Source organism: Ictalurus punctatus, chromosome 12 (assembly GCF_001660625.3).
Source record: "Ictalurus punctatus breed USDA103 chromosome 12, Coco_2.0, whole genome shotgun sequence".
Classification (NCBI taxonomy): domain Eukaryota; kingdom Metazoa; phylum Chordata; class Actinopteri; order Siluriformes; family Ictaluridae; genus Ictalurus; species Ictalurus punctatus.
This window is the reverse complement of record NC_030427.2, coordinates 4,118,713-4,134,770: the sequence shown is the minus strand read 5'-3', so window position 1 is coordinate 4,134,770 and position 16,058 is coordinate 4,118,713. Positions and strand designations below refer to the sequence as shown.

Genomic DNA, 16,058 nt, shown 5'->3' with positions numbered 1-16,058 from the left:
TTAAACAGAAAGCACTGGGGTTAAGTTGATCTCAACTTAGAAACTGGCCAACATAACAGATAGGACCAAAGTTCAACATTCTCTTGGTTAACGTCACCATTTTACAGGTTTCACAAGAACCTTGTCTCTTTGTATGTCTCAGACTGCAGGCAGTCAGTGGGTAAAGAAGTATGAAGGACAGAGCTGTGGTTGAACCCTGTTGGTTTGTATCCTTGAATAGTGGTGCTGAGCTGTGTTAATAGTTTGTAGAAAGCCATGAGAACCAGATGGGATGGGCCCTTTCCAAGCCAAGGGCTGAGCACCATTTATGTCTGTGAGAACCGTTGAACTAGAGCGTCCACAGGCCTGACCTACAAGCTCCAGGGTAAAGTGCGCTCTCACTCATCGAGCCCAGATAGCTCAGTCGGTAGAGCGTCAGACTTTTAATCTGAGGGTCCAGGGTTCAAGTCCCTGTTTGGGTGTTGTAGTACCCTCCAGATCCTCTGAGAGGTCCAGTGAAACCATCTAAGGTGCCTCTTTCCAGCATGTTTTGTTCAGCAAGCAAAATGGGCAAACTAAGGGTAAACATTCAGCAGGTTGTCAAGTTACTAATGGTTACTAGGTGAGAGTGTTGCTACCTAAGCTTTGTTACCTTTTAGCATGAAGTTGACAAAGACATGGGTGGTCATCATAGAGATTGGAGTCCATATAACAGCATCCTTATTAGACTGCGCAGAAAATCATGGGTCTGTGTGAAAAAGAGCACATTGAATGACCCCGACGTGATTTGAACACGCAACCTTCTGATCTGGAGTCAGACGCAGTACCGTTGCGCCACGAGGTCCCAGCTCGAAGCCTATAGCGCATCGTGGTGCAAGGCATACTTGTTCATCGGCGTGGCGATCAAGACGCATTGGAACTCGGAGACAGGTGGTGGGCTGTGACTGTTGCGACTAGTGTCTGACATCTGGGCAAGAGCTCTTTCAGAGGACAAGGCACGAGCCCTTTAAAGGCATAACCTGCCTGGTTTCCCTTCCCTGGACATTAAGGGAGATTTTCAAGATCAAATGGTAGATCTCACCCCAGTGCGTGAGAGTGAAGCGCGGACAACTTATACCTGAAGCGCAACTCAGGGACTCAACTGCCTATGCGATAGAACCATGGTTCAGCCTTCTTCTGGGTAACTTCACACATTTACCATTTGTACGAGGCCTTTGTGTCATTATACGTGTCAGACGATGGGCAATCAGTGGCAAAGGTGGCGTAAACCTGCTTTTTGCGAGGCATACAGAGCCAAGATTACACGTCAGTTTGTGGTGTGGAATTAACGTGTTTGTTAGAAATTTTGGTCTCCTTGTGCAGAAAAGCCAAGTTTAATTAAAAATGCTGATGCTATTCTACTTGTTCTCATACCATGACACGAAGGCATTCCTTGAACCAAGACAAGCCTCCAGAGTGAGCCTTACGAATAAGAGTTATGCTGGTAACGATTTCCAAGCGACATGCTGGTCAAAAGTGTGCTAGTTGTAAACAAAAATACGAACAAGGTCGTTAAACAGAAAGCACTGGGGTTAAGTTGATCTCAACTTAGAAACTGGCCAACATAATAGATAGGACCAAAGTTCAACATTCTCTTGGTTAACGTCACCATTTTACAGGTTTCACAAGAACCTTGTCTCTTTGTATGTCTCAGACTGCAGGCAGTCAGTGGGTAAAGAAGTATGAAGGACAGAGCCGTGGTTGAACCCTGTTGGTTTGTATCCTTGAATAGTGGTGCTGAGCTGTGTTAATAGTTTGTAGAAAGCCATGAGAACCAGATGGGATGGGCCCTTTCCAAGCCAAGGGCTGAGCACCATTTATGTCTGTGAGAACCGTTGAACTAGAGCATCCACAGGCCTGACCTACAAGCTCGAGGGTAAAGTGACAGGTGGTGGGCTGTGACTGTTGCGACTAGTGTCTGACATCTGGGCAAGAGCTCTTTCAGAGGACAAGGCACGAGCCCTTTAAAGGCATAACCTGCCTGGTTTCCCTTCCCTGGACATTAAGGGAGATTTTCAAGATCAAATGGTAGATCTCACCCCGGTGCGTGAGAGTGAAGCACGGACAACTTATACCTGAAGCGCAACTCAGGGACTCAACTGCCTATGCGATAGAACCATGGTTCAGCCTTCTTCTGGGTAACTTCACACATTTACCATTTGTACGAGGCCTTTGTGTCATTATACGTGTCAGACGATGGGCAATCAGTGGCAAAGGTGGCGTAAACCTGCTTTTTGCGAGGCATACAGAGCCAAGATTACACGTCAGTTTGTGGTGTGGAATTAACGTGTTTGTTAGAAATTTTGGTCTCCTTGTGCAGAAAAGCCAAGTTTAATTAAAAATGCTGATGCTATTCTACTTGTTCTCATACCATGACACGAAGGCATTCCTTGAACCAAGACAAGCCTTCAGAGTGCGCCTTACGAATAAGAGTTATGCTGGTAACGATTTCCAAGCGACATGCTGTTCAAAAGTGTGCTAGTTGTAAACAAAAATACGAACAAGGTCGTTAAACAGAAAGCACTGGGGTTAAGTTGATCTCAACTTAGAAACTGGCCAACATAACAGATAGGACCAAAGTTCAACATTCTCTTGGTTAACGTCACCATTTTACAGGTTTCACAAGAACCTTGTCTCTTTGTATGTCTCAGACTGCAGGCAGTCAGTGGGTAAAGAAGTATGAAGGACAGAGCCGTGGTTGAACCCTGTTGGTTTGTATCCTTGAATAGTGGTGCTGAGCTGTGTTAATAGTTTGTAGAAAGCCATGAGAACCAGATGGGATGGGCCCTTTCCAAGCCAAGGGCTGAGCACCATTTATGTCTGTGAGAACCGTTGAACTAGAGCGTCCACAGGCCTGACCTACAAGCTCCAGGGTAAAGTGCGCTCTCGCTCCTCGAGCCCAGATAGCTCAGTCGGTAGAGCATCAGACTTTTAATCTGAGGGTCCAGGGTTCAAGTGCCTGTTTGGGTGTTGTAGTACCCTCCAGATCCTCTGAGAGGTCCAGTGAAACCATCTAAGGTGCCTCTTTCCGGCATGTTTTGTTCAGCAAGCAAAATGGGCAAACTAAGGGTAAACATTCAGCAGGTTGTCAAGTTACTAATGGTTACTAGGTGAGAGTGTTGCTACCTAAGCTTTGTTACCTTTTAGCATGAAGTTGACAAAGACATGGGTGGTCATCATAGAGATTGGAGTCCATATAACAGCATCCTTATTAGACTGCACAGAAAATAAATCATGGGTCTGTGTGAAAAAGAGCACATTGAATGACCCCGACATGATTTGAACCTTCTGATCTGGAGTCAGACGCACTTCCGTTGCGCCACGAGGTCCTAGCTCGAAGCCTATAGCGCATCATGGTGCAAGGCATACTTGTTCATCGGCGTGGCGATCAAGACGCATTGGAACTCGGAGACAGGTGGTGGGCTGTGACTGTTGCGACTAGTGTCTGACATCTGGGCAAGAGCTCTTTCAGAGGACAAGGCACGAGCCCTTTAAAGGCATAACCTGCCTGGTTTCCCTTCCCTGGACATTAAGGGAGATTTTCAAGATCAAATGGTAGATCTCACCCCAGTGCGTGAGAGTGAAGCGCGGACAACTTATACCTGAAGCGCAACTCAGGGACTCAACTGCCTATGCGATAGAACCATGGTTCAGCCTTCTTCTGGGTAACTTCACACATTTACCATTTGTACGAGGCCTTTGTGTCATTATACGTGTCAGACGATGGGCAATCAGTGGCAAAGGTGGCGTAAACCTGCTTTTTGCGAGGCATACAGAGCCAAGATTACACGTCAGTTTGTGGTGTGGAATTAACGTGTTTGTTAGAAATTTTGGTCTCCTTGTGCAGAAAAGCCAAGTTTAATTAAAAATGCTGATGCTATTCTACTTGTTCTCATACCATGACACGAAGGCATTCCTTGAACCAAGACAAGCCTTCAGAGTGCGCCTTACGAATAAGAGTTATGCTGGTAACGATTTCCAAGCGACATGCTGGTCAAAAGTGTGCTAGTTGTAAACAAAAATACGAACAAGGTCGTTAAACAGAAAGCACTGGGGTTAAGTTGATCTCAACTTAGAAACTGGCCAACATAACAGATAGGACCAAAGTTCAACATTCTCTTGGTTAACGTCACCATTTTACAGGTTTCACAAGAACCTTGTCTCTTTGTATGTCTCAGACAGCAGGCAGTCAGTGGGTAAAGAAGTATGAAGGACAGAGCTGTGGTTGAACCCTGTTGGTTTGTATCCTTGAATAGTGGTGCTGAGCTGTGTTAATAGTTTGTAGAAAGCCATGAGAACCAGATGGGATGGGCCCTTTCCAAGCCAAGGGCTGAGCACCATTTATGTCTGTGAGAACCGTTGAACTAGAGCGTCCACAGGCCTGACCTACAAGCTCCAGGGTAAAGTGCGCTCTCACTCATCGAGCCCAGATAGCTCAGTCGGTAGAGCGTCAGACTTTTAATCTGAGGGTCCAGGGTTCAAGTCCCTGTTTGGGTGTTGTAGTACCCTCCAGATCCTCTGAGAGGTCCAGTGAAACCATCTAAGGTGCCTCTTTCCAGCATATTTTGTTCAGCAAGCAAAATGGGCAAACTAAGGGTAAACATTCAGCAGGTTGTCAAGTTACTAATGGTTACTAGGTGAGAGTGTTGCTACCTAAGCTTTGTTACCTTTTAGCATGAAGTTGACAAAGACATGGGTGGTCATCATAGAGATTGGAGTCCATATAACAGCATCCTTATTAGACTGCGCAGAAAATCATGGGTCTGTGTGAAAAAGAGCACATTGAATGACCCCGACATGATTTGAACACGCAACCTTCTGACCTGGAGTCAGACGCAGTACCGTTGCGCCACGAGGTCCCAGCTCGAAGCCTATAGCGCATCGTGGTGCAAGGCATACTTGTTCATCGGCGTGGCGATCAAGACGCATTGGAACTCGGAGACAGGTGGTGGGCTGTGACTGTTGCGACTAGTGTCTGACATCTGGGCAAGAGCTCTTTCAGAGGACAGGGCACAAGCCCTTTAAAGGGATAACCTGCCAGGTTTCCCTTCCCTGAACATTAAGGGAGATTTTCAAGATCAAATGGTAGATCTCACCCCAGTGCGTGAGAGTGAAGCGTGGACAACTTATACCTGAAGCGCAACTCAGGGACTCAACTGCCTATGCGATAGAACCATGGTTCAGCCTTCTTCTGGGTAACTTCACACATTTACCATTTGTACGAGGCCTTTGTGTCATTATACGTGTCAGACGATGGGCAATCAGTGGCAAAGGTGGCGTAAACCTGCTTTTTGCGAGGCATACAGAGCCAAGATTACACGTCAGTTTGTGGTGTGGAATTAACGTGTTTGTTAGAAATTTTGGTCTCCTTGTGCAGAAAAGCCAAGTTTAATTAAAAATGCTGATGCTATTCTACTTGTTCTCATACCATGACACGAAGGCATTCCTTGAACCAAGACAAGCCTTCAGAGTGCGCCTTACGAATAAGAGTTATGCTGGTAACGATTTCCAAGCGACATGCTGGTCAAAAGTGTGCTAGTTGTAAACAAAAATACGAACAAGGTCGTTAAACAGAAAGCACTGGGGTTAAGTTGATCTCAACTTAGAAACTGGCCAACATAACAGATAGGACCAAAGTTCAACATTCTCTTGGTTAACGTCACCATTTTACAGGTTTCACAAGAACCTTGTCTCTTTGTATGTCTCAGACTGCAGGCAGTCAGTGGGTAAAGAAGTATGAAGGACAGAGCCGTGGTTGAACCCTGTTGGTTTGTATCCTTGAATAGTGGTGCTGAGCTGTGTTAACAGTTTGTAGAAAGCCATGAGAACCAGATGGGATGGGCCCTTTCCAAGCCAAGGGCTGAGCACCATTTATGTCTAGAGCGTCAGACTTTTAATCTGAGGGTCCAGGGTTCAAGTCCCTGTTTGGGTGTTGTAGTACCCTCCAGATCCTCTGAGAGGTCCAGTGAAACCATCTAAGGTGCCTCTTTCCAGCATGTTTTGTTCAGCAAGCAAAATGGGCAAACTAAGGGTAAACATTCAGCAGGTTGTCAAGTTACTAATGGTTACTAGGTGAGAGTGTTGCTACATAAGCTTTGTTACCTTTTAGCATGAAGTTGACAAAGACATGGGTGGTCATCATAGAGATTGGAGTCCATATAACAGCATCCTTATTAGACTGCACAGAAAATAAATCATGGGTCTGTGTGAAAAAGAGCACATTGAATGACCCCGACATGATTTGAACCTTCTGATCTGGAGTCAGACGCACTTCCGTTGCGCCACGAGGTCCCAGCTCGAAGCCTATAGCGCATCGTGGTGCAAGGCATACTTGTTCATCGGCGTGGCGATCAAGACGCATTGGAACTCGGAGACAGGTGGTGGGCTGTGACTGTTGCGACTAGTGTCTGACATCTGGGCAAGAGCTCTTTCAGAGGACAGGGCACAAGCCCTTTAAAGGGATAACCTGCCAGGTTTCCCTTCCCTGAACATTAAGGGAGATTTTCAAGATCAAATGGTAGATCTCACCCCAGTGCGTGAGAGTGAAGCGTGGACAACTTATACCTGAAGCGCAACTCAGGGACTCAAGTGTCTATGCGATAGAACCATGGTTCAGCCTTCTTCTGGGTAACTTCACACATTTACCATTTGTACGAGGCCTTTGTGTCATTATACGTGTCAGACGATGGGCAATCAGTGGCAAAGGTGGCGTAAACCTGCTTTTTGCGAGGCATACAGAGCCAAGATTACACGTCAGTTTGTGGTGTGGAATTAACGTGTTTGTTAAAAATTTTGGTCTCCTTGTGCAGAAAAGCCAAGTTTAATTAAAAATGCTGATGCTATTCTACTTGTTCTCATACCATGACACGAAGGCATTCCTTGAACCAAGACAAGCCTTCAGAGTGCCCCTTACGAATAAGAGTTATGCTGGTAACGATTTCCAAGCGACATGCTGGTCAAAAGTGTGCTAGTTGTAAACAAAAATACGAACAAGGTCGTTAAACAGAAAGCACTGGGGTTAAGTTGATCTCAACTTAGAAACTGGCCAACATAACAGATAGGACCAAAGTTCAACATTCTCTTGGTTAACGTCACCATTTTACAGGTTTCACAAGAACCTTGTCTCTTTGTATGTCTCAGACTGCAGGCAGTCAGTGGGTAAAGAAGTATGAAGGACAGAGCTGTGGTTGAACCCTGTTGGTTTGTATCCTTGAATAGTGGTGCTGAGCTGTGTTAATAGTTTGTAGAAAGCCATGAGAACCAGATGGGATGGGCCCTTTCCAAGCCAAGGGCTGAGCACCATTTATGTCTGTGAGAACCGTTGAACTAGAGCGTCCACAGGCCTGACCTACAAGCTCCAGGGTAAAGTGCGCTCTTACTCATCGAGCCCAGATAGCTCAGTCGGTAGAGCGTCAGACTTTTAATCTGAGGGTCCAGGATTCAAGTCCCTGTTTGGGTGTTGTAGTACCCTCCAGATCCTCTGAGAGGTCCAGTGAAACCATCTAAGGTGCCTCTTTCCAGCATGTTTTGTTCAGCAAGCAAAATGGGCAAACTAAGGGTAAACATTCAGCAGATTGTCAAGTTACTAATGGTTACTAGGTGAGAGTGTTGCTACCTAAGCTTTGTTACCTTTTAGCATGAAGTTGACAAAGACATGGGTGGTCATCATAGAGATTGGAGTCCATATAACAGCATCCTTATTAGACTGCGCAGAAAATCATGGGTCTGTGTGAAAAAGAGCACATTGAATGACCCCGACATGATTTGAACCTTCTGATCTGGAGTCAGACGCACTTCCGTTGCGCCACGAGGTCCCAGCTCGAAGCCTATAGCGCATCATGGTGCAAGGCATACTTGTTCATCGGCGTGGCGATCAAGACGCATTGGAACTCGGAGACAGGTGGTGGGCTGTGACTGTTGCGACTAGTGTCTGACATCTGGGCAAGAGCTCTTTCAGAGGACAAGGCACGAGCCCTTTAAAGGGATAACCTGCCTGGTTTCCCTTCCCTGGACATTAAGGGAGATTTTCAAGATCAAATGGTAGATCTCACCCCAGTGCGTGAGAGTGAAGCGCGGACAACTTATACCTGAAGCGCAACTCAGGGACTCAAGTGCCTATGCGATAGAACCATGGTTCAGCCTTCTTCTGGGTAACTTCACACATTTACCATTTGTACGAGGCCTTTGTGTCATTATACGTGTCAGACGATGGGCAATCAGTGGCAAAGGTGGCGTAAACCTGCTTTTTGCGAGGCATACAGAGCCAAGATTACACGTCAGTTTGTGGTGTGGAATTAACGTGTTTGTTAGAAATTTTGGTCTCCTTGTGCAGAAAAGCCAAGTTTAATTAAAAATGCTGATGCTATTCTACTTGTTCTCATACCATGACACGAAGGCATTCCTTGAACCAAGACAAGCCTTCAGAGTGCGCCTTACGAATAAGAGTTATGCTGGTAACGATTTCCAAGCGACATGCTGGTCAAAAGTGTGCTAGTTGTAAACAAAAATACGAACAAGGTCGTTAAACAGAAAGCACTGGGGTTAAGTTGATCTCAACTTAGAAACTGGCCAACATAACAGATAGGACCAAAGTTCAACATTCTCTTGGTTAACGTCACCATTTTACAGGTTTCACAAGAACCTTGTCTCTTTGTATGTCTCAGACTGCAGGCAGTCAGTGGGTAAAGAAGTATGAAGGACAGAGCTGTGGTTGAACCCTGTTGGTTTGTATCCTTGAATAGTGGTGCTGAGCTGTGTTAATAGTTTGTAGAAAGCCATGAGAACCAGATGGGATGGGCCCTTTCCAAGCCAAGGGCTGAGCACCATTTATGTCTGTGAGAACCGTTGAACTAGAGTGTCCACAGGCCTGACCTACAAGCTCCAGGGTAAAGTGCACTCTCGCTCCTCGAGCCCAGATAGCTCAGTCGGTAGAGCGTCAGACTTTTAATCTGAGGGTCCAGGGTTCAAGTCCCTGTTTGGGTGTTGTAGTACCCTCCATATCTTCTGAGAGGTCCAGTGAAACCATCTAAGGTGCCTCTTTCCAGCATGTTTTGTTCAGCAAGCAAAATGGGCAAACTAAGGGTAAACATTCAGCAGATTGTCAAGTTACTAATGGTTACCAGGTGAGATTGTTGCTACCTAAGCTTTGTTACCTTTTAGCATGAAGTTGACAAAGACATGGGTGGTCATCATAGAGATTGGAGTCCATATAACAGCATCCTTATTAGACTGCGCAGAAAATCATGGGTCTGTGTGAAAAAGAGCACATTGAATGACCCCGACATGATTTGAACCTTCTGATCTGGAGTCAGACGCACTTCCGTTGCGCCACGAGGTCCCAGCTCGAAGCCTATAGCGCATCATGGTGCAAGGCATACTTGTTCATCGGCGTGGCGATCAAGACGCATTGGAACTCGGAGACAGGTGGTGGGCTGTGACTGTTGCGACTAGTGTCTGACATCTGGGCAAGAGCTCTTTCAGAGGACAAGGCACGAGCCCTTTAAAGGGATAACCTGCCTGGTTTCCCTTCCCTGGACATTAAGGGAGATTTTCAAGATCAAATGGTAGATCTCACCCCAGTGCGTGAGAGTGAAGCGCGGACAACTTATACCTGAAGCGCAACTCAGGGACTCAACTGCCTATGCGATAGAACCATGGTTCAGCCTTCTTCTGGGTAACTTCACACATTTACCATTTGTACGAGGCCTTTGTGTCATTATACGTGTCAGACGATGGGCAATCAGTGGCAAAGGTGGCGTAAACCTGCTTTTTGCGAGGCATACAGAGCCAAGATTACACGTCAGTTTGTGGTGTGGAATTAACGTGTTTGTTAGAAATTTTGGTCTCCTTGTGCAGAAAAGCCAAGTTTAATTAAAAATGCTGATGCTATTCTACTTGTTCTCATACCATGACACGAAGGCATTCCTTGAACCAAGACAAGCCTTCAGAGTGCGCCTTACGAATAAGAGTTATGCTGGTAACGATTTCCAAGCGACATGCTGGTCAAAAGTGTGCTAGTTGTAAACAAAAATACGAACAAGGTCGTTAAACAGAAAGCACTGGGGTTAAGTTGATCTCAACTTAGAAACTGGCCAACATAATAGATAGGACCAAAGTTCAACATTCTCTTGGTTAACGTCACCATTTTACAGGTTTCACAAGAACCTTGTCTCTTTGTATGTCTCAGACTGCAGGCAGTCAGTGGGTAAAGAAGTATGAAGGAAAGAGCTGTGGTTGAACCCTGTTGGTTTGTATCCTTGAATAGTGGTGCTGAGCTGTGTTAACAGTTTGTAGAAAGCCATGAGAACCAGATGGGATGGGCCCTTTCCAAGCCAAGGGCTGAGCACCATTTATGTCTGTGAGAACCGTTGAACTAGAGCGTCCACAGGCCTGACCTACAAGCTCCAGGGTAAAGTGCGCTCTCTCTCCTCTCGAGCCCAGATAGCTCAGTCGGTAGAGCATCAGACTTTTAATCTGAGGGTCCAGGGTTCAAGTGCCTGTTTGGGTGTTGTAGTACCCTCCAGATCCTCTGAGAGGTCCAGTGAAACCATCTAAGGTGCCTCTTTCCAGCATGTTTTGTTCAGCAAGCAAAATGGGCAAACTAAGGGTAAACATTCAGCAGGTTGTCAAGTTACTAATGGTTACTAGGTGAGAGTGTTGCTACCTAAGCTTTGTTACCTTTTAGCATGAAGTTGACAAAGACATGGGTGGTCATCATAGAGATTGGAGTCCATATAACAGCATCCTTATTAGACTGCACAGAAAATAAATCATGGGTCTGTGTGAAAAAGAGCACATTGAATGACCCCGACATGATTTGAACCTTCTGATCTGGAGTCAGACGCACTTCCGTTGCGCCACGAGGTCCCAGCTCGAAGCCTATAGCGCATCGTGGTGCAAGGCATACTTGTTCATCGGCGTGGCGATCAAGACGCATTGGAACTCGGAGACAGGTGGTGGGCTGTGACTGTTGCGACTAGTGTCTGACATCTGGGCAAGAGCTCTTTCAGAGGACAGGGCACAAGCCCTTTAAAGGGATAACCTGCCAGGTTTCCCTTCCCTGAACATTAAGGGAGATTTTCAAGATCAAATGGTAGATCTCACCCCAGTGCGTGAGAGTGAAGCGTGGACAACTTATACCTGAAGCGCAACTCAGGGACTCAAGTGTCTATGCGATAGAACCATGGTTCAGCCTTCTTCTGGGTAACTTCACACATTTACCATTTGTACGAGGCCTTTGTGTCATTATACGTGTCAGACGATGGGCAATCAGTGGCAAAGGTGGCGTAAACCTGCTTTTTGCGAGGCATACAGAGCCAAGATTACACGTCAGTTTGTGGTGTGGAATTAACGTGTTTGTTAGAAATTTTGGTCTCCTTGTGCAGAAAAGCCAAGTTTAATTAAAAATGCTGATGCTATTCTACTTGTTCTCATACCATGACACGAAGGCATTCCTTGAACCAAGACAAGCCTCCAGAGTGCGCCTTACGAATAAGAGTTATGCTGGTAACGATTTCCAAGCGACAAGCGACATGCCAGCATGTTTTGTTCAGCAAGCAAAATGGGCAAACTAAGGGTAAACATTCAGCAGGTTGTCAAGTTACTAATGGTTACTAGGTGAGAGTGTTGCTACATAAGCTTTGTTACCTTTTAGCATGAAGTTGACAAAGACATGGGTGGTCATCATAGAGATTGGAGTCCATATAACAGCATCCTTATTAGACTGCGCAGAAAATCATGGGTCTGTGTGAAAAAGAGCACATTGAATGACCCCGACGTGATTTGAACACGCAACCTTCTGATCTGGAGTCAGACACACTTCCGTTGCGCCACGAGGTCCCAGCTCGAAGCCTATAGCGCATCGTGGTGCAAGGCATACTTGTTCATCGGCGTGGCGATCAAGACGCATTGGAACTCGGAGACAGGTGGTGGGCTGTGACTGTTGCGACTAGTGTCTGACATCTGGGCAAGAGCTCTTTCAGAGGACAGGGCACGAGCCCTTTAAAGGGATAACCTGCCAGGTTTCCCTTCCCTGAACATTAAGGGAGATTTTCAAGATCAAATGGTAGATCTCACCCCGGTGCGTGAGAGTGAAGCGTGGACAACTTATACCTGAAGCGCAACTCAGGGACTCAAGTGTCTATGCGATAGAACCATGGTTCAGCCTTCTTCTGGGTAACTTCACACATTTACCATTTGTACGAGGCCTTTGTGTCATTATACGTGTCAGACGATGGGCAATCAGTGGCAAAGGTGGCGTAAACCTGCTTTTTGCGAGGCATACAGAGCCAAGATTACACGTCAGTTTGTGGTGTGGAATTAACGTGTTTGTTAGAAATTTTGGTCTCCTTGTGCAGAAAAGCCAAGTTTAATTAAAAATGCTGATGCTATTCTACTTGTTCTCATACCATGACACGAAGGCATTCCTTGAACCAAGACAAGCCTTCAGAGTGCGCCTTACGAATAAGAGTTATGCTGGTAACGATTTCCAAGCGACATGCTGGTCAAAAGTGTGCTAGTTGTAAACAAAAATACGAACAAGGTCGTTAAACAGAAAGCACTGGGGTTAAGTTGATCTCAACTTAGAAACTGGCCAACATAACAGATAGGACCAAAGTTCAACATTCTCTTGGTTAACGTCACCATTTTACAGGTTTCACAAGAACCTTGTCTCTTTGTATGTCTCAGACTGCAGGCAGTCAGTGGGTAAAGAAGTATGAAGGACAGAGCTGTGGTTGAACCCTGTTGGTTTGTATCCTTGAATAGTGGTGCTGAGCTGTGTTAATAGTTTGTAGAAAGCCATGAGAACCAGATGGGATGGGCCCTTTCCAAGCCAAGGGCTGAGCACCATTTATGTCTGTGAGAACCGTTGAACTAGAGCGTCCACAGGCCTGACCTACAAGCTCGAGGGTAAAGTGACAGGTGGTGGGCTGTGACTGTTGCGACTAGTGTCTGACATCTGGGCAAGAGCTCTTTCAGAGGACAAGGCACGAGCCCTTTAAAGGCATAACCTGCCTGGTTTCCCTTCCCTGGACATTAAGGGAGATTTTCAAGATCAAATGGTAGATCTCACCCCAGTGCGTGAGAGTGAAGCGCGGACAACTTATACCTGAAGCGCAACTCAGGGACTCAACTGCCTATGCGATAGAACCATGGTTCAGCCTTCTTCTGGGTAACTTCACACATTTACCATTTGTACGAGGCCTTTGTGTCATTATACGTGTCAGACGATGGGCAATCAGTGGCAAAGGTGGCGTAAACCTGCTTTTTGCGAGGCATACAGAGCCAAGATTACACGTCAGTTTGTGGTGTGGAATTAACGTGTTTGTTAGAAATTTTGGTCTCCTTGTGCAGAAAAGCCAAGTTTAATTAAAAATGCTGATGCTATTCTACTTGTTCTCATACCATGACACGAAGGCATTCCTTGAACCAAGACAAGCCTTCAGAGTGCGCCTTACGAATAAGAGTTATGCTGGTAACGATTTCCAAGCGACATGCTGGTCAAAAGTGTGCTAGTTGTAAACAAAAATACGAACAAGGTCGTTAAACAGAAAGCACTGGGGTTAAGTTGATCTCAACTTAGAAACTGGCCAACATAATAGATAGGACCAAAGTTCAACATTCTCTTGGTTAACGTCACCATTTTACAGGTTTCACAAGAACCTTGTCTCTTTGTATGTCTCAGACTGCAGGCAGTCAGTGGGTAAAGAAGTATGAAGGAAAGAGCTGTGGTTGAACCCTGTTGGTTTGTATCCTTGAATAGTGGTGCTGAGCTGTGTTAACAGTTTGTAGAAAGCCATGAGAACCAGATGGGATGGGCCCTTTCCAAGCCAAGGGCTGAGCACCATTTATGTCTGTGAGAACCGTTGAACTAGAGCGTCCACAGGCCTGACCTACAAGCTCCAGGGTAAAGTGCGCTCTCTCTCCTCTCGAGCCCAGATAGCTCAGTCGGTAGAGCATCAGACTTTTAATCTGAGGGTCCAGGGTTCAAGTGCCTGTTTGGGTGTTGTAGTACCCTCCAGATCCTCTGAGAGGTCCAGTGAAACCATCTAAGGTGCCTCTTTCCAGCATGTTTTGTTCAGCAAGCAAAAACTAAGGGTAAACAAGCAAAAACTAAGGGCAAACTAAGGGTAAACATTCAGCAGGTTGTCAAGTTACTAATGGTTACTAGGTGAGAGTGTTGCTACCTAAGCTTTGTTACCTTTTAGCATGAAGTTGACAAAGACATGGGTGGTCATCATAGAGATTGGAGTCCATATAACAGCATCCTTATTAGACTGCACAGAAAATAAATCATGGGTCTGTGTGAAAAAGAGCACATTGAATGACCCCGACATGATTTGAACCTTCTGATCTGGAGTCAGACGCACTTCCGTTGCGCCACGAGGTCCCAGCTCGAAGCCTATAGCGCATCGTGGTGCAAGGCATACTTGTTCATCGGCGTGGCGATCAAGACGCATTGGAACTCGGAGACAGGTGGTGGGCTGTGACTGTTGCGACTAGTGTCTGACATCTGGGCAAGAGCTCTTTCAGAGGACAGGGCACAAGCCCTTTAAAGGGATAACCTGCCAGGTTTCCCTTCCCTGAACATTAAGGGAGATTTTCAAGATCAAATGGTAGATCTCACCCCAGTGCGTGAGAGTGAAGCGTGGACAACTTATACCTGAAGCGCAACTCAGGGACTCAAGTGTCTATGCGATAGAACCATGGTTCAGCCTTCTTCTGGGTAACTTCACACATTTACCATTTGTACGAGGCCTTTGTGTCATTATACGTGTCAGACGATGGGCAATCAGTGGCAAAGGTGGCGTAAACCTGCTTTTTGCGAGGCATACAGAGCCAAGATTACACGTCAGTTTGTGGTGTGGAATTAACGTGTTTGTTAGAAATTTTGGTCTCCTTGTGCAGAAAAGCCAAGTTTAATTAAAAATGCTGATGCTATTCTACTTGTTCTCATACCATGACACGAAGGCATTCCTTGAACCAAGACAAGCCTTCAGAGTGCGCCTTACGAATAAGAGTTATGCTGGTAACGATTTCCAAGCGACATGCTGGTCAAAAGTGTGCTAGTTGTAAACAAAAATACGAACAAGGTCGTTAAACAGAAAGCACTGGGGTTAAGTTGATCTCAACTTAGAAACTGGCCAACATAACAGATAGGACCAAAGTTCAACATTCTCTTGGTTAACGTCACCATTTTACAGGTTTCACAAGAACCTTGTCTCTTTGTATGTCTCAGACTGCAGGCAGTCAGTGGGTAAAGAAGTATGAAGGACAGACCCGTGGTTGAACCCTGTTGGTTTGTATCCTTGAATAGTGGTGCTGAGCTGTGTTAATAGTTTGTAGAAAGCCATGAGAACCAGATGGGATGGGCCCTTTCCAAGCCAAGGGCTGAGCACCATTTATGTCTAGAGCGTCAGACTTTTAATCTGAGGGTCCAGGGTTCAAGTCCCTGTTTGGGTGTTGTAGTACCCTCCAGATCCTCTGAGAGGTCCAGTGAAACCATCTAAGGTGCCTCTTTCCAGCATGTTTTGTTCAGCAAGCAAAATGGGCAAACTAAGGGTAAACATTCAGCAGGTTGTCAAGTTACTAATGGTTACTAGGTGAGAGTGTTGCTACATAAGCTTTGTTACCTTTTAGCATGAAGTTGACAAAGACATGGGTGGTCATCATAGAGATTGGAGTCCATATAACAGCATCCTTATTAGACTGCACAGAAAATAAATCATGGGTCTGTGTGAAAAAGAGCACATTGAATGACCCCGACATGATTTGAACCTTCTGATCTGGAGTCAGACGCACTTCCGTTGCACCACGAGGTCCCAGCTCGAAGCCTATAGCGCATCGTGGTGCAAGGCATACTTGTTCATCGGCGTGGCGATCAAGACGCATTGGAACTCGGAGACAGGTGGTGGGCTGTGACTGTTGCGACTAGTGTCTGACATCTGGGCAAGAGCTCTTTCAGAGGACAGGGCACAAGCCCTTTAAAGGGATAACCTGCCAGGTTTCCCTTCCCTGAACATTAAGGGAGATTTTCAAGA

The 16,058-nt window shown here is 46.0% G+C and overlaps 2 protein-coding genes and 5 non-coding genes across 7 annotated transcripts in view; 3 read left to right on the top strand and 4 right to left on the bottom strand.

Annotated features, from left to right (window-relative positions):
• The window catches only part of LOC108272388 (piwi-like protein 1), a 496,438-nt gene that overhangs the window by 47,936 nt on the left and 432,444 nt on the right, over positions 1-16,058 (bottom strand). The window lies entirely within an intron of this gene.
• Positions 1-16,058, bottom strand: part of atg3 (autophagy related 3) — a gene marked incomplete in the record, with an annotated part of 729,311 nt that overhangs the window by 460,613 nt on the left and 252,640 nt on the right.
• Positions 389-461, top strand: trnak-uuu (transfer RNA lysine (anticodon UUU)). The gene has a single exon. It is a non-coding gene; the product is annotated as a tRNA-Lys (tRNA).
• trnaw-cca (transfer RNA tryptophan (anticodon CCA)) lies at positions 752-823 on the bottom strand. Its single transcript has one exon. It is a non-coding gene; the product is annotated as a tRNA-Trp (tRNA).
• On the top strand, positions 4,443-4,515 carry trnak-uuu (transfer RNA lysine (anticodon UUU)). Its single transcript has one exon. It is a non-coding gene; the product is annotated as a tRNA-Lys (tRNA).
• trnak-uuu (transfer RNA lysine (anticodon UUU)) lies at positions 8,928-9,000 on the top strand. Its single transcript has one exon. It is a non-coding gene; the product is annotated as a tRNA-Lys (tRNA).
• trnaw-cca (transfer RNA tryptophan (anticodon CCA)) lies at positions 11,785-11,856 on the bottom strand. Its single transcript has one exon. It is a non-coding gene; the product is annotated as a tRNA-Trp (tRNA).